This window comes from Rhinolophus hipposideros (genome assembly GCF_964194185.1).
Source record: "Rhinolophus hipposideros genome assembly, chromosome: 2".
NCBI lineage: Eukaryota > Metazoa > Chordata > Mammalia > Chiroptera > Rhinolophidae > Rhinolophus > Rhinolophus hipposideros.
Genome location: NC_138048.1, coordinates 59218884 through 59237401, shown reverse-complemented (window position 1 = coordinate 59237401; position 18518 = coordinate 59218884). Strand labels below are relative to the sequence as shown.

General features: G+C 38.8%; 1 long non-coding RNA gene across 1 annotated transcript in view; it reads left to right on the top strand.

The window, feature by feature from the left end:
• The window catches only part of LOC308489391, a 72957-nt gene that overhangs the window by 24493 nt on the left and 29946 nt on the right, over positions 1–18518 (top strand). Inside the window, exons 2-3 of the long non-coding RNA XR_013992091.1 lie at positions 3040–3379; positions 4217–4384. This is a non-coding gene — a long non-coding RNA (uncharacterized lncRNA). The remainder of the gene's footprint in view (positions 1–3039; positions 3380–4216; positions 4385–18518) is intronic.

Sequence of the window (18518 nt, the reverse complement as noted above, 5' to 3'; positions counted from 1 at the left end):
GGTTTACTCCATGAAAAGCTGGGATAATATTCATACTTGAACTTTCAAACTCTGCTGTATTTTTCAGAGGATCAACACAGTGGATAGAAAAACATTTGAATATTATTCATTTTAGGTTAGTATTAGTCCTCAGTAGCATTAGCCTTCTCCACAAAATGAAATTGGTCTCCAGGTATCATATGCTAGTATTTCTGAATGGATAGGGAAAGAAGATAGAAGGAACAAAAAATAAATAAATAAATAAAAGTAAATATTTTCCTGGAAAGCTCTGTTGTTTAATCCTCTTCTTGGAGTGAAACATCCCAGCTACACTGTATGGAACAGCACGTGGGCTTCTGTTTGACGTCATCATTCACCCAATGGCCAGTATCATTTCTCTTTTTTCACCAACAGATTCAAAACTCCTATGTTTGGGCTTCTCCGGTGACCATGTTAAACATTTAAATTCCCTGCTTCAACATGTACCATAACCTAAACAATCCAAAGGAAGACAGAAGTGAAGGAAGAGGAAAAGGGCAGAAAGAGAGAGATACCATTGTTTTCATGGAAGGAGAGTGGTTAATGAAACTTACATTTTAGTGTAGAGCCAAATAGTTTTCTCCAAACAGAGAAGGTCACAGTAACCCCAGACAGGAACAGACAGGAGCAGAAACATGAGCCCTGCTCTCCGACTAGTAGTGTTACCACCCACCTGTTATTCCTAAAAGAAACATTGGAGTGAGCCAGGCCTTGACACCTTGCCCTACGTTAGCAAGCATGGACCTGGCCTTTCAGGTACAATCCTTCCAGGGATGGGCCTCTCTCCGCAGTTTTGGGTTCTACCTGAAGCCAGGGTATGTCCTGTAAAGATTCCCAACCCTTCTTGATCCATAGACCAAGCTCCCATGCCTACCAGTATTGGACAGTGTTGCTCCTTAATCCAGCCAGCAAATCAAAACAAAACCAAGGTGAGTTGTGGGAATCAGAAAACTGAAGGGAAGAGGGCCATAGTGCCTTCTAAAGAGCCCAAGTAGAGAGTTAGGGCAGGAATCCTCTTTCATAGCACCTTCCCATGCCATTCTTTAACTCCTGAGTCACTGTCTAAGCCCCACAGTTTGAACCAAGACTCAACCACCTTACCAGATCTGGACGAATGCTGCAAATGCTGTCTCTTGCACAATTATGGCAGTATGACACGGTGTTCTTCCTGTTGCATATCAGTTCTTCCCGTGCACCTCTTTTCAAGCGGTCAAGTCTCAGCTGGATTAGGAAAGATAAGCCAGGTATAAGACAAAGCCAGCTATCATTAGCCAGTGTTGAGCTTTGAGCAGTGCATGCGTAGTCATACTATTTGGTTGATTAGTGCAGGTTCGGTTGGGAAATACTACATTTTAAGGAAGTGCAAAATTTAACTTGTGAGTCGAAGTAGGCATCGTGCCAAGTGGAGAAAGACTGGATAAAAAATCCTTTGAGCCATGGGCACAGAGCTGGGCACAAACTAAGCTGAGTCCAGGGATTCTCAGAAGATTCAGAGAGAAGTAGGCAGACAGGTAATTGTCAAGAACCAACAACAAATACCAAGAACTTAATTTTGCCCCCTTTTGTTTGCCACGTCCAGGACTGGGCATATCAGTTATCTCTACTGAACGTTTTTTTTTCATAATTCTGCCATCCATATTTAATTGAAATGCATTACCCAGAGACCTGTGGCTTAGAATCCTGGAATATTGGTATCTTTTGTATTAAAAGGGTCAGTTAGCTCATGTGTAGATTTGGCTCCCCTTTCTTTTTGAACTCATTTTAAAAATATATATATAAAAATGAACCCATCACCCACATTTTCAGAGTTGGCCTGGTAAGAATAGATAGAATGAGAGATCATAAAATTGTTGGGCTCAGAAGGCCTTTAAAGATTACTCTATATCTGAATCTCCAATGTAACACACCGAAGAAAGTTTCCATCAAATTCCTTCTTAGATATCTCCAAGGCTGGGGTCTCTCTGCCTATTCCATGATTGGTTAGATTTAGAAGTTGGATGATTTAGACTTGAACTCATTTATTGTTTCAAATATAGGAAGTCTTTCATCACAGCAAAATAGCACTTACCAAAGATACTTGGGGCTATGTGTGGTTGATGACTTCAATGGATGCAAATAGGGCTCAGGGCCACAGATTATACCCTAAATCCTAACACATATGTAAGTCCATGGTCAGCAGAGTGGACAAATTGTATGCTGCACATACTACACATCTATTGCCAGGACTAGAGAAATATTTGCGAATGACAATCAGTCTTAGGTACTGATGATGGGATGCGTGTGGAAATCTTTCTTTGGTCACAGGGAAAGGAACTTGATCTGATTTACTTTGATTTTAGCTTTTAAGAGAACATGTGAAAATCAGGTCGATATCACACCTTTTCAGACACAAAATGGACAGTTAAACTCTCCGACCACTTTAGTAAGTTTTATAGGTTTTCTTTTTCTTGAAACTATGCCTAAATCAGAAAATTATAGATTTGTGTACCTAATACAATTTTAGAACTGAAAGATTCCCAGGAAATCTTATCTGATTTCCTCATCTTATAATTAGGAAACTGAGGCCCACAGAGAGGAAGCAACTGACCCAAGGTCACAGAGCCCTTCTGAGATGGAGTGAGGACTAAATCATAGGTCTCCTTACTCCTAACAGAGTGTTTTACTCTTCATTATCAATGATCATATGATGAGTATGTACAGAGAGTGACGGTCTTTCTAGTGTGCGTTGGAACAGGAGCTACAGAAAATTGTATGGAATAGAGAAATAAGCCAGCCTCTCCCGGCTCCCCAGGGAGCAACCTCATGGACTGAGGATTGCAAACATGCCTTTTAAAATCTCAGTACACAACAAATAAACACATGACAAACACCATCTAATTGTATCTACATGCAAATATATCAAAACGATACCCACCATAAGAACTGAAAATTATAGAGCATCTACTATATTCCAGGCACTTCACATACCCTATTAGCTCTAATCCTCCAATAACTCTAAAGGTTATTATGATTGTTTTCCAGGTGAGTAAACTGAGGCTCAGAAGACACATGTCCTGTGTGGCAGAGTCCAGATTTGGAACCCAGTCTTCCTGGCTCCGAAGCCTGCTGTTTTCACCATAGCCATCACTTTCTCTAAATGATCTCCAACCAACTCCTGTGTCCCACCTACCAACAAGCCCTAAACATTTTATATGACTGGTGCTGGTGTGGAATAAACTCGAGATTTATTTTTTTTCTTGACTAGTCAACTTAGTGATCCTATCAGTCAATTTGAGAAGTATCTCCCCCATTTATTGGTGTATTCTTCGTATTTAATGCATCTTGCAGAAAACAAGGCAAAGTAAGACCCTAGCATCTGGTGGTAAGTTGCATGTTTGATATGGAAACATAAATAAATAAATAGAAATAATAACATTTTGAAAATATTTATTTATTACTCATAATTTTTAAAACAGTTGTTTGTACTAAAACAGGTTTATGTTAAAAACCATCAGCAACATTTAAAATCACCTTTTTTTGCAGTAGAACTGGGTTCAGAATCTGGTTATAAATTCTTTGCATAAATATAGTTTTTTCTTTTAATGTATGTATTTTAAAGATGTATATTTTGATGTTTTAGACAAAAAAGAAATACATGGATTAAATCAGTATTTGCCTTAATAAAGAGATATTTGCTTTCTAAGTTCGAATAACATACATATATATCCAAAATAGATCATGGATTTTGTTAGGTGCATTGGTCTGGTAAAGTGAAAGAAAATGTGACTATGTAATTTTAGCAGAATCATTTGTTTCTGCTCTTAAAGTCTTGGTGGAAGTCCACGAACATGGAACGTCATGATCTGCTTGGAGTTCTGCTGCAGAGGATAATTGTATGGCAGATTAGAGAAGTCAGTCCTGGAACTGATGGGAGAACTGTCATTTTATGAATGCAGTTGTTATAAGATGCAAGATTTATACTCCTATTTCATACCCAAGTGAAATGTAAGCATCCTCTCTTCTAAAATTGACTGAGGATTTTTCAGTTCAAATATACAATTAGAGTCAATGATTGAAGCACACTGAAAATAGCCAACTTTAGTGAGTGCTTCCTGTAAGCCAGGCGTTGTTCTATGCATTTACAGATATTAACTCTTTGGTCTTCACAAACTTAGTGAAAGAGGAATTGTTATTCTCTTTACTTTTATATATGCTCAAGTTTCCAGAGCTGCTACACCAGAGAGCCTTTGTTCAGTGTGAGGCAGTGAAACCAAGAGCTTAGAGTCTCCCACCACCATGCTGCACTACCTCTCTGGACCTCTGGCCAGTGAACAGGTCCTCCACTCCTCAGACGGTAATCCAAGCAGCAAGGATGAAGTCTACTGTGGTAAGTGTTTGAACAGAATCTTTGTGGTTTCTACCACCTCAATGCCACCATCTTCCTTGCCAGACAGAGCTTCCTATTTTGATGGGTGAGTCATCCAATTATTCTTCATGATCTTCCCCTGAATTTCCTCTTTAAGGGTAGGCTTCTTCATGTTCAGCATCAGGCTTACCTTACTGGTCACCTCTGAATGTTTTGTTGGCCATTCTCTGAGCTTGAATTATTTTCATTCTGATAATGTCTGCTCTTTCTTAGACTCAGAAAACACAAGTCAATTCTTCTCTCACCAAAATGTAAGCTCCCAAAGATCAGGACTCATGTCTGATTTATTCTTTATTCCTATACCATCTGTCCAGCACATAGCAGTCTTTTAACAAATATTGAAAGAATGAATGAATGATGAGTAAATGTTGAAAGTACGAATGAATTTCTAGACTCAGCAGTCCTCCAGACATCTGTTCTAGTATTGATTCCTTCAGTCATTTACTGAGAAAATATTCATTGAGTGGCCATTACCTGAAAAGGAATATGAGGTTCTATGCATGGGAATATTCATGCTTGAAAACTCACACTTTCTTCATTTATGCATTTGTTCATTTACTCGATTAGTAAGCATTATGGAGTACTTCCTATGCTAAGAAAATGTAGTAAGTGGAGTAATGGATGTTATAAACCATGGACTAGGACTGGAAATCTCTGGTTTTCAAGTTGACTTCACAACTTAATAGCTATGTACTTGGGCAAATTTTCTCAACCTCTCTGGGACACTGGTTCCTCATTTGCGAAATGAGAAAAATACCAGTATCAATACCCTTAGCTATAAGGATTAAAAGAGATCATATATGTTAAGTACTCAATAAATTTTAGCAATTAGCTGATATTATTCTCTTGGTAAGAGAGACAAAGAGGAATCAGACATAATCATTCTTCTTCAGGAACCAATAAAATTGAATATAAATTGTTCAAATACGAGGTGCAAATAAAAATGCTAGGGGTACTCAGATTAAGTATAGATGATTTGTAACAGGGAAAAATCAAAAAAGGTTTCCTTCCTGGAGAAGATTGCATTTAAGCAAGATTGGACATGTAGACTTGTAGGATAAAAGCATTCCAAGGGTGGAAATAGCTGCATAGATAAATGGAGATATTAAAGAACAAGTCCATATTTTGGACTGTGGAGTCACTGAGCAATTAATTTGACAGGACTGCAAAAGACACAAAGAGGATAGAGAGAGACAATCCTAGAGAATAGTGTTGGAAATATCTTGGAGAGGACCTTGAAAACCAGTCAAGGAGTTTGTGTTCCATTCTATGTAGACCAATTGTGTGTTTGTGGATTTACGTGCATCGTTTACTGGTTTTATTTTTATTTCAATTTGTGGATGGGTATACGAGGTTGGACAATTAAGATCACGAATTCATCCTAGAAAAAGTGCTACGTACCTCATTGCTGAATATCATTACAGTCACCTTCAAAGTGCTCCCCTTGGGAAGCTATGCACCAACACCAGTGCCGAGTCCACCCTTCAAAGCAATTTTGGAACTCTTTTTCTGGAATGGCCATCAGAGCTGTCATCATATTATTCTTGATGTCCTGAGGGTCATCAAATGTCTTCCTTTCAATATTTCCTTTGTCTTCAAGTAAAGAAAGAAGTCATTGGGGGCCAGATCAGGTGAATAGGGACGGTGTTCCAATACAGTGATTTGTTTACTGGCTAAAAACTCCCTCACAGACAGTGCCGTGAGCTGGTGCATTGTCATGATGCAACAGCCATGAATTGTTGGCGAAAAGTTCAGGTCATCTAACTATTTCGTGTAGCCTTTCAGCACTTCCAAATAGTAAACATGGTTAACTATTTGTGCAGTTGGCACAAATTCCTAATGAATAATCCCTCGGATATCAAAAAATGTTAGCAACAATGGTGCAACAATTTCATGAACTTAATTGTCAGACCTCATTAACATCTGTATTCAAAACTTTTAGATTTTAAGTTATTTATTCCTTTCTGTTTGGAAAATTTGATCACCTCCCAATACGCTTTAATATCCATGTCACCTGAATGGTTCAGTAGCCCTTGTGAAGCAGGCCATTTAGGGAGATGAGGAAACTCACATGGGCATGCAATAACCTGCTTGTGGCAAGAACTGCTACTTGGATGGATTGGGATGCGAATGTCCAAGCTCCTAATTCCAAGATTTTCTGTTTTCTGAGGTGGGAAGATGCAAAGATACTGCAGGAGGAAAACCAAGGCCATACTGCCTGACGGGCGGAGAAAGGAACTTTTGATAACAGGGTCCTCTAGACAGGGGTTGCTTTTGCCCCCGCTGTGATTTGCAGCAGTAAGTGCTCTACAAAATGAAATCAGCTATAAATATTTCCCTGATTTCCTGGCATGGCCTGGTGGGTACCTCTTCTCTGCCCTCCAGGTTTCTTAAAGGGCTTCAAAAGAAATTATTGTTGATGGAACTCTGGGGTTATTTATAATCGAAATCCAGTCTCTCATTCCTCCTGTTTTCCATGGAAGAATTGGGCTCTTAATCTGAACCTTGGGGAATCAGAGGCCCAGTTTGCTTTATTTAGCTTTCAGGACCCTGGATTTTTATTTTTATTTTTATTTTAACAAAGAGCTCAAAGTTCCACTAAAGATAAATGTATATTATGTCCCAAAGTCATGACCAATTTAAGTAAGTCACCTCTTCTTGTCCAAATCCTATGCTCATATTTTCTGAAGTTGTCCATTCTTCCTATTCCTTGCCTTAAGCAGTTGTATAAAAGGGCAATTTGCTGAGAACCAGTTTTTAAATATACCCCAGAGGCAATTTACTTAAGTGGCACACACACACACACACACACACACACACACACACACACACGCACACACAATAATTTAAGTGCATTTATCTGACAATTTATCCAGAAGTTTGTGAGGTCCACGGAGGAGGTTTTATGATTATGTGTGATTATGTGTTCTGCATTCTCTAGACGTAAACACTTGTCCTTGTACATAGTAAGTGTTCAGTTATTTGTTGGTTAATGAATTACTTGGTAAGTGTACATATGTCTCTCTACGTGAAGAAGTGCAGAGCAACAAATTGCAGTCAATTACACTGGATTTCTTTAACTTAAATTTTCTTATGCTTTTCTGCCTGTTTCCCGTCCCTTCTCACACACATACACACACACATTCACTAGTTAGCTTTTAACATTTTCCTATGTTCTATTGTCCTAGATACCTTGATCGCAAGCCACTCAGTCTTTTGAAATGTTTTATTTGACAGAGGAGGTATAAAGTAATCTCAAATACACCATGTATACTTCTAAAAACTTGCCTTTTTTCACCTAACAGTTCTATGACCTCAGTCAAGTTACTTAGATGCTTAGGGCTTTAGTTTCCTGATCTATTATTTGGAGATAATTATCTTGATAATTAAACAAGATGATGGAGAATAAAGTGTATTTAGCTCAGTCTCTGGCACATAGCATGTACTCCATAAATCTTTGTTAAGATGACAACAGTGATTTTTTTTTTCTGTCTAGGTGAAAGGATTGGCATGATGATATATATGCATTTATACACTATAAGACAACTTCTTTTTTGGGTAAGAGGTCAGATTTTAAAAATCAAATAAAATATAATCATGTCCATATTATCTATAGATTACCCATTTAATCAAAGTATTTAAGAAGGTTTATAATAAAATAGTGTAAACAATATCATTATTAACATTTGGATTCAGAAAAGCATGAGTCATTTACTGTATTGAAACCAAAGTTATATAGTTCTTTACAGAATACCTGATGCTTTGTCAAACATTATTTATTCTAAACCTTAATTTTCACAACTCTTGTTATGGAGGAGTTATTACTTATCCTGTCTGAGGAGGAGTGAAGTGACATGCCCTAGTCTCATTGTTTAGTATGTGGTTATTCAGAAATATACAAAAATCCTGGCTCACAGTGCCGTCTCCCCCAGTAGAAGAGGTAGAAATCAATTACCTCTTGGTATTCACTTAAACCACTGGGTTCCCGTTTTCAAGGTCCGGGCTGTGCTGAAGTGGCAATAATCAGCCGCTCTGGCACTAGATCTGATATAAATCCTGGTCCTATTACTTTCTAGTTGTGTGACTTGGGGTAAGTAAGACAATGAGCTGAGTTTCAGTCGGCTAGTCTGTAAGGTTGAAATAATGACACTTCACCAATTTTTGTGAAAATTAAATGAGATGGTGGGTATATCTATGTGGTTCCTAAATGCCAACTAGTTTGCAATATCAGGGACTTTACATTTTGTGTCTAAACAATCCTCCCTCCTTCCCTCTCCCTCCCACTGCCTCCATTATATTGAAACCCTGAGGAAATAAAGGTCATTATTCATCTTGATTCCATTCTACATTTTATGTGTAGCAACAAACAAGAAAAAAAATGGTTTAAGTCAGGGAAGTGTTAAATCCACTAGCAACTCTTAGTCATCATGTGCACTGTAGGGGAACAGGTTGGATCAAAAGATTTCCAGCAGGGCTGTCACTGGAATGATCAGACTAAGTCCAGCTGATTGTAAGACTGTCTCAGTGATGGAGCAAAGAGAGAATAGAGAAAAGGAGAAGAAGCAAGGCAGAGACAAGAGGAGGGTCAGGAGGGAAGGCAAAGAAAGAGGAGGAGGCAAAGGAGAAGGAGCGAAAGAAGGAGGAAAGATGAAAGAGGGAAGAGAAATGACTCTTGGATGACAATTCACAGTTTACAATTGACCTGAACAAAATAATATCCCATCTTGATCCTCATAATCACCTGTGATCACTTACACTTTGCAGAAGAGGAAACTAAAGCCCAGGAAACTGAAGTGACTGCCAAAGGCCATGTGAATTGATTTTTTCTCAGGGGTCTTTCTTTTGCCAAATTCCTTTCTACAGTGGTTAGAGGTGTTTTTTTTTTGGTATGTATGTGTGGTCTTCCCCACTATTCTGTGTGAGTGCCTTAAGGATAAGATCTGGATTACATTCAAGGCTATTCTTCCCATAAAATCTGAGGTTCAACACCTTGCACATAATAGGTGCTCAGTAGATATGTTCTTGGATGAATGAACAAATCCCCCAGAATAGCACCTAAAATCAGATGCCATAAAGCTAGATTTCCCCTTCTCTCGTTTTGTTGTATTGGTGATGAACAGGACTCTGGTGACACTGTTTGCCTAGACATGCTTAACCATCTTTCTAGGAATCAGCTTAAGGACCGAGGTAATGGCATTTAGTCATTTATTAAGCAGTTTGCATGGAATCCTCTATGCTTTGAGAAATTCTCCCACTGGTTATTTCACACCAGGAGGTGGTAAAGCAGGAATTATTTGTGACTCATATTTTGCAGAAGAGGAGATTGAGGTCTGGGGAAGTTAAGTGGCTCACATGAACCCACCCAGTGTGGAGTGGTTGAGCCCAGGTTTGAAATCTTCCATCAAGGCATGGAGCACTGTTTCCGGATCTCTTTCTCTGTGTACATATCTCTGATATCCCCTGACAGCTCAGCCAGCTAAATGGGAATACAGCCTGTCCATGCCCAAGCCATCTGATAATGATAACACTCATAGAATCAATGTAATATGATGGCCTTACACTGTAAAGAAAGATCTTCACGTCAGTAGAGTCGTTGCCATAGAGGACACAGTTACGTAGCACCTCTGTGTGTCAAATTGTTTGTTTCCCAGATAAGGAAAGCACTGGTCACGTGTACATGCTCTACAACTTGGTAGAAATAGGTGATAGGAGAGGACTTCTGGGTCTTCAAGTGTCCTGAACTGTTTTCACTTGAATGCTCAGCCTGCCTTGCCACAATACCCTGAAATTTGCCATTTTTGGTAATGATCTCAGAGGTGCTTTTAATGCATTTTTTTGGTCATTGTTTTTATATCTGAGAAAAAAAATAAATTTTCTTAATTTGAATTGTTCTTTCAAAGAGAGTACACATTACCCAATAAAATAAAACAGTGAACAAAAAGTAGCCCTCTCTGAATATTGATTTAATAAATATTTATTGAATACCCAATATATTCCACCCACACTTCTAAGCACCACAGATACAAGAATGAATGAATACAAAAGACAAAATCTCTGAAGCCAGAAAGCTTATATTCTATCGGGTAGAAACATACACGAAACATGCATAAAAAATAGAATAGGGGGTGCTAAATGATATACAGAAGACTATATTTAAGGAAGGAGGACAAAAAGCAATGGGGATAGAGGGTTACTATTTGGTATGAGTGAGATTTGAACCAAGGTCTGAAGAAAGGAGGGCATGGTGTTGCCATCTGGGGGAAGAGAGTTCCAGATGGAGGAACATTATTTGAATAGGTCTTGTGCTTGGGTGTCCTGGGAAAAGCAAGGAGGGCAGTGTGGCTGGAGCACAGTTCATGGGAAACAGTAGGAGACGAGGTCTGCGAGGCAGCAGGGGAGCCTGCTGAGCTTTGTAGGGTCTGGATGGGACTGTGGCTCTGACTCTGAGTGAGACAGGAAGTCATTGGAGCATTTATCTGAGCAGAGATGTCACATGATCTGATTTAGGTTTCCAATGGATCACCCTGGCTGCTAGGTGGGGAGTAGGCTTGGGGGATAGGCAGAGAAGGGAAGTGTGTGTGGTAAGGAGAAGGGAGATGGATTAAAAGGTTATTCCAAGAGTTTAAGCCTAAAGTGTTTGTGGCTTGGACCATGATAGTCTATACTGTTTGCTCCAAAGAAAGAGAACTGTCTGGGACAAATTTAGGGATAACTTCTTAAAGGCTTGAATTAAGGGAGAGTTCAGGAAAACGTAAACTCAATTTGAAGTTAGGTGACCGTTTCTACCTCTCTAGAGTAATGTAAATAACTTTTATAAGTATATAGACAATTATTCTTTCCAACTGTTAAAAATAAAGTAACATCCCATATCATTAATCTTGGTTAATATATGACTTGAATCATTAAATAGGTTGTGTGCCGAATAATTTAGCCAATTGTTGAGGATAGAGAAGCAAAAGAAAATAATTCTCAAGGCTCTATAGAAGTTAATGGTAGAGTATATTTTAATCAGGAAAGTTGATGTTCTCTCAGAAACACGAATATTGTTATCTTAACATATGAAAGAGGCACAGGTTGCTAGACATGGAAGAGATCCCACTTTGTAGATGTTGAAACTGAGGCTCAGAAGGGAGATAAAGTGTCCACATTACACAAATTTTCTAAGTTTGGACCAGAACATGATCCTCCATCCAGCATGCTGCCACCTCCACCAAGAGCTCTCCTTATAAATATGCTTTGTTGCTAATAGGTTAAAGGGGTTCAAGTATATCATCTCCAGCCACTCCTACTAAGGACCACTCTTTCAGCACCTACTAAGAACTTGCTTCCATCCATGCCATCCTGACAGCACCATCTTGTTTCTTTGTCTCCTCTCTCTCTGTCTCACACTCTATCCTCACACAGCCCCATGGGAATTCTAGTTCTTCTGCTCTGACTGCTTTTTCTATAGGAATCTGCTTGCCTGGCTGGTATCTTCTCACTCTAGAAAGAGGGAGAAGCTAAACAGATAATACCTGGATGTTCTGATGGGTCAGGGGAACTTCCAAACTGGAACATTTTTATTTCTTTACAAAGAGAAGTTACATTTTTAAGCCTTGGAATTTCAATATGTGACTTTGTTCCCATTGCTTTATATGTACTCATGCACGAATTTTCTGAGGAAGAAACACAGTGTGACTCTGAATGTCAAAAAATGCATAGGATTATTTTTATTATGTTTATGGCAACACAACTTTTGGGGAAAAAAATTGGAAACAAGGATCAGCTAGCTTGGAAAGGTATAGAAAACTAGATCCAGCTCTAGGACTCAGTAACTTTGTCACCTTTGTCAAGGCCATTTCTCCCCAGGGCCTGTATTTTCTGACCTATAAAATAAAGGGATTCCGGTTGTCATATTTACTTAGTGTTTGTGGGCTTGTGTTTTGATCAAATATATATTTTAACAAAATAATTTTATTTGAAAAATAGTTCTAAAACATACATTTATACTTGATGTGCAAAACAAAAAATAAAATGAAAATAAAGGGAAGAAGAGATTGGGGCTTTGCTTCTACTGTGTTCCCCCGAAAATAAGAACTAACTGGAAAATAAGCCCTGGCATGATTTTTCAAAATGACATCCCCTGAACATAAACCCTAATGCAGCTTTTGGAGCAAAAATTAATATAAGACGTGATCTTATTTTTAGGGAAACATGATAAGAGCTGGGGGATCTCAAAGGCTTGTTCCTAATACTTCACCATGCCCATGCCAGACATTTCCTTTACGTCTCCAGTCCATTTATGCAATCCCTTCCTCACCCCATGATCCCAACATCCACCTTCATAGTCTTAAATTCTGCTACTCCCATTTAGACTACAAGTATTTACTGAGAGCTACTCTTGTGCTCATCGCTATACCAGATACTGTGAAGCAATAAAAAAGAAATGCAAGACATCATTTATTCTCTTAAGGAAAAGTAATGCGAAGAGAGGTCAGTCTGTTTGCATTAGTGAAAAGTTTGCATTATAGATTTTTTTAAAGGAATGAAGTTTTAGTGTCTTTATGCACCCTTAGTGATTCACAATAAGTCCAGAAAGTACTGCTTAGGAAAGAACTTAGAGGAATGCATTAATTAATCCACCGAAATGCTTTGAAATGAACAAATCAAGGGCTTCTTTGTAAATAGGGGGATCAGAGACTCAGAAAACAATTGATTCTCTTAAATATTTGAAGCATTTTTGTCATAGTTTTACAATATTAATTTGTTCTATTACAGAAGAAAACAATAACAGTCTAGAGATTTTCTGAGGGATCACAGTTTCAGAACGAATGGAATCTAAAATCTGAATGAAAACTACAATCCCCCTCTGCCTGAAAATCTTTGTTGCTCATTTCGACTTGTCAAAATTCTAACCATCTTTGAAGGTTGAGTTCAAATATTGCCTCATTCATCATCTTCATCATCCCCGCCTTTAAATCTGTGCGGTTGACCATCTGCACTGCCTTAGAGCACTCATGACCTCTACCTTGCCTCACAGCAACACAAGTACATTTCGTCTTTTGTCTGGGTTGGGATCCCTGGAGCAGGGACCATGCCTAATTCACTCATTCACACTGTGCCTTTTTAAGTAGCAGCGTTTTGCATAATGTCAGAGTGGTGGTCTGATTGCCATTTTGTGATGGATGACTATCATTTGAGATACAATTTCAGTTGTTTTAAGAAAATATAATAGTAATAGCTGAAACATGTTAGCAATTTCTTTCTTGTTTACATTTAAACACACACAAACAAACACAAACAAACACACAAGGAAACTAAATTATAGTAAGGTAGCTCTAAAAGATTTGGAAGCCAGACTCCTCCTATCTTGTTGCTCGGCTATCTCTAAAATGATGTTCTATTTACGTGGATGAAATGGATTCCCTACCACGTCTGTACTTCAGACTGTTGGAAGGAAAAAAAGGGAAAGTGGAGGTCCCAACTTCCACTTAAGGCACAACTGGGTAGTTGTGTGCATTGCTTCCACTCACATCCTATTAAGAACTTCATCTATGTTCCCACCTAGTCAGTGGTGTGCTGGAGCTCACTCCTACGGCATGTGAGAACCTACTGTGTGCATTTCCTCTCAACTCCATGTTCAGTGAGTCATGCTGGTAACTGGAAATCAGCCATGGGAGAATTAATACGACAGAAATTGGCAAATGTTACAAATTAGGGCCTTTTTTTCCTTCCACAAGAGTTTATTTTTAAACATTTACTTGTAATCTGCTGTAGCTAGCTGCTAGAGAAGCTGAAAAAATGTAGGATTTTGTTTGTTTGTTGTTGAAGTTTCTTTTTCTTTCTGGACAGCCAGGTATCTAGCTAACAATTCTGTGTATAAGAGCAAGGAGTGGTATTTCTATAGAAGAAGCTAAGAATGGATATTTGCAAATTAGAAGGTTCTATAAACATGAAATAATCATTTGCAAATTAGAAGGTTCTATAAACATGACATAATCTGGAAACAAAAAAAAAAAAGGAAAATTGTAAAACCTGCTTTTAAATAGAAAGAATAGATCTGTCCATAAGTATGTGTATGTGAAGGCTTATTACAGCCATCTTCCCAGCTGTGAAAGGCCATGCTAGAGAGAATTAAGCTTCTTTGTGTGGGCTGAAGATATAGACCTCTGGGTAGAAGTTACAAGAGCCAAATTCTGCTCCATTTTGACGATTAACACTGTCTACAAATGCAGCACTGTTTCCTATCACTGCAAGTGTTCAGGCAAGAGTTGAATGATCACTTACAGGTTTTCCACAGGGGAGATTTCATTACGACCTGATGTTACCCTAGCCATCTCCAAACCTCTGTTTATCCTCAGTCTCAAGGATACTTTTCCTGACATCTCAGATTCTTAGAGCTGCCAGTACTTTCCTTTATTCCACTTACCACAGTTGTAATTATTAGTATAATAGCTTGGTCTCCTCAACTAGATTATAAAAGCAGCAACTGTGTGATTTTACTCATCATTGCGTCTCTTGCAAAGTATATGGCCACAGCAGGCACTCATTAAATTTGTGCCGAATGGAGGATGGGTGCTATGAGATATCATGTGTGAAAGTGCCTTATAAACTGCTCACGATAATTATTCTTTAAAAATAAGATATTGAGATATAAAACAGAACAGAAAGCAGATGAAGGAAGTGGCTGTAAATACTACCAGACATCCAGAGGGAACTGAATTTGATTTTAAGCTTCTTGGAAACTAAGTACAAAAAGAGAACACGTTGGGTTACTGAATTTTCTTTTTCTTATGGGACAACACTTGTGAAGTCATCCGAAGAAGCCAAGTTTTTCTAGTGATTTATTAAAATGAGATGATTGTTTCCTCCCAGTTAATGTTTAAGCGTGATCAAATCTCTCCTAACTTAAAAAAAGAAGACAAAGAAAGGCAAGCAGAAAACCCTCCCTCTACGGACACTCAGTAGTTATCTCACCTACCTAAATTCTTTCATACACAGTCTGTACTACCTCTACTTCCTCACCTGCCATTCCTGACGCAGCTCACTGCAGTCTTGCTTCTGCTCTCACCGTTCTACTGGAGCTGCTGTCATGAAGGCAAGAGTAAATTTGTCCTGGTGGTAGCTCTGCTTCAGTGTTTATTGTAGTAGACATTTCTTGATTATTTGAAAGTCTTGCCCTTGCTAGCTCATGTCCGTTGGCTCTGCGACATTGAACTGTGCTGGTTCTCTTCCTAGCTTCCTGGATACTCTTTTTCAGTGTCTTTTAAGGACTGCTTGAGCTCTGTTCCTCTATTAAATATTGGCATTTCTTTAAAATTTTTTTCTTTGATCCTTTACTTTTCTTGCTCTATGTACTCTCTCTCAGAAATTTTACCCACTCTAATGGCTTTAATTGATTGCTGGATACTGACTCCCAGTTTTAGGTTTTTAGACTGGATTATTCACCCAAGTTTCAAACCCACATATTTAACTTCCTTGTGTGATACCTCATATGCGCCTCAGAGTCAGCATACCCCAAATTGAGCCAATAATTTGTCTTCCTCTTAACCTTTCATTCCTCATGTTCCCCATCATAATGAAGAGCTCTACTTTCCACCTAGTTTCTCAAGATAGAAATCATGTCATCATCTTTAATGCCTCTCTCTCTCCAACTCCTTGTACCCCAACAATCAACCACCAAGTCCTATCAACTCTACGTTCTAAATTCTCTCAAATCAGTCCACTGATCACTGTCACCAAGGTCCCTACCTTTGTGTAGGCCTCTGGATTACTGCCACAGCTCTTAACCAGCTATGTCGTGGGCTTGCTCTTCTTCTAATCGATTTTCCACAAAGAAGCCAAATTGGTCTTTCTGAAGCAACACTCTGAACTTGGACTTGCCCTGCTTAAAACTTGTCAATGGCTGTCCGTGGTCTTCAGGATAAAGGCCTAACTCCATAATGAAGCTTAAGGGGCCCTGCCTGATCTGACTCCTGTTTACTCTCCAGCCTTATCTCCTTCTTATTCCCAAACCCCACTCTTAACCCCACACTCCTGCCAGCTGAACTGTATCTGTTATCCGTGGCACCTGGCTCTCTCTTGCCTCAGGGTCATTGCATATGCTATACTCCTCCTCTACTCATCCCTCCACACTCCTCCTGGATTATTGCAATCATTTTTCACTCTCATCTTAGAGTAACCTCATTCAATCATTTATTGAATAAATATTTACTAAACAAACTACTGTGTGCCAGGCACCATATAGGCACTTATAATACAACAGCCAGCAAGGCATACATGGTCTCTGACTCCATGGTTCTAGGCTAACAGGTTGTCCTTGACTTTCTAAAACTATGTCACAACTCCCATGTCCTTACTCCACATGGCACTGTCTCCAGTGTATTTTAATAGCTTTTAAACCAGGGTACAAATAAGGTCAACGAACTTTTCCCATAAAGGGACAGATTACAAATAATAAATATTGTTGTCTTTGTAGGACATACGGTCTCTGTCAGCACTATTCAACTCTGCAGTTGTAAAAAACAATGCAGCCATTGACAGTGCATAAATGAAGAGTCATGGCTGTGTTCCAATAATACTTTATTCACAAAAACAGATGGTGAGCTATATTGGGCTCATTGGACATAGTTTGCTGACCCTTGGTCTAAACAGCTAAACTAGTATATTCTTATTTACCTTTATATTCATAGTGCGAACACGGTGCTTGGCACAGAGAGCTTCTTGATACAAATTCGTTGGAAAAAATTTGGATGGACCTGTTTACTCTTTCTCTTCTGTGGCCATATCTGCTTGGTCATTATATGCTCCACATTCACTCTATGTAGTCAATGACCCCCCGCCCCTTCAACCCTACCCCCACCCCAATCCAGTGGGATGGTTTTGTTTGCTCTGTTGATTGAAACATTTGCGTTAAGCAAATACCATATCAGAGGCCTTGGTTCCTCTGGTGGTAGTGGTCAAGTTTTCAATCCTTTTTCACTACTCTCCAGCCATCCCCCACAGCATAGTCTTTTGTTTTCTTTCCAGGGATGATAGTTCAATGTTGGCTTATCCAGATGCATTTCATATAAATCATGATTCCCTTTACTCATTTTATGTGTGTATAGATGTACTCAATCTTTCGTTCCATAAATATTTATTTTAACCTACCTTAAAAACTTTTTGGGGAAGGTAGGATATTAGGGGGAAAAACCCTCAATTAAATCAATGCACAAAGCACTTAATACATGCAGGGCATAGGAGAAGTTTCAGCATGCAGTGAAGACAGAGATAACCCAGATAAAGTACTGTTACTAAGAGGCTTATAATGCAGAAAGAAGATAAAAAGGTGAATAAACAATTCCAATATAATGTAGAGAGTGCTAAGCCCTTTGAGGAAGGAATCAGCAAAGTGCTCTGGGACTTTCATAGAAAATAAAATTTATCTTCAGACAAAGAGATCAAAGAAGATTCTGAAAGAGAAGTATTGGACCTGGACACGGAAAAGTAGGTATTTGGAATTCTGATATGGCACTAAAGGGCCTTCAAGACAGAGGAAAATATAGACATACCCACAAGTTACTAGAAAGCAAGTTTTAATGAAGCTACATCTAGGGACTGGCTGATAAAAGTGCAGCCAAATCCCTTCCAGAAGGTGCCAAGTCCATTCTGGTCTGGAATGCATTGATAATTGGGACATTATGCTCAGACACTGCAAATTGACATTCTGTCGTTATCCCTCTTGGAATAGAAACCTTGATCCTTTAAAGTAATTAGCATCAATTTGGAGCATGTGTGCAAAAATAAAACACAAGTGTCCAAAAACAGATACATTAAGTTCAATGGTTATGAAGCAAATGTTCTTATTAGCTCCGCCTATGTAAACAAAATCGGAAGCAATTAGCATTTAAAAATAGAAGAGACCAGGAGAGTTCCCAGTTCCCAGTGGAAAATTATTATTTATATAAATGATAACTTGCACTCACCCTTCCTGATCTCAGTCATGTTATTTCAATGGCTAAAGGATAAGTTTTCTTTCTTGGGGGTTAGGAGGGAAGACCGTGATTCTGTGCATGTTGTCCTGGTTGAAACTAGGACGTGTGTGTCCTCTAGCAAACAAACAGGTAGGGCTGTC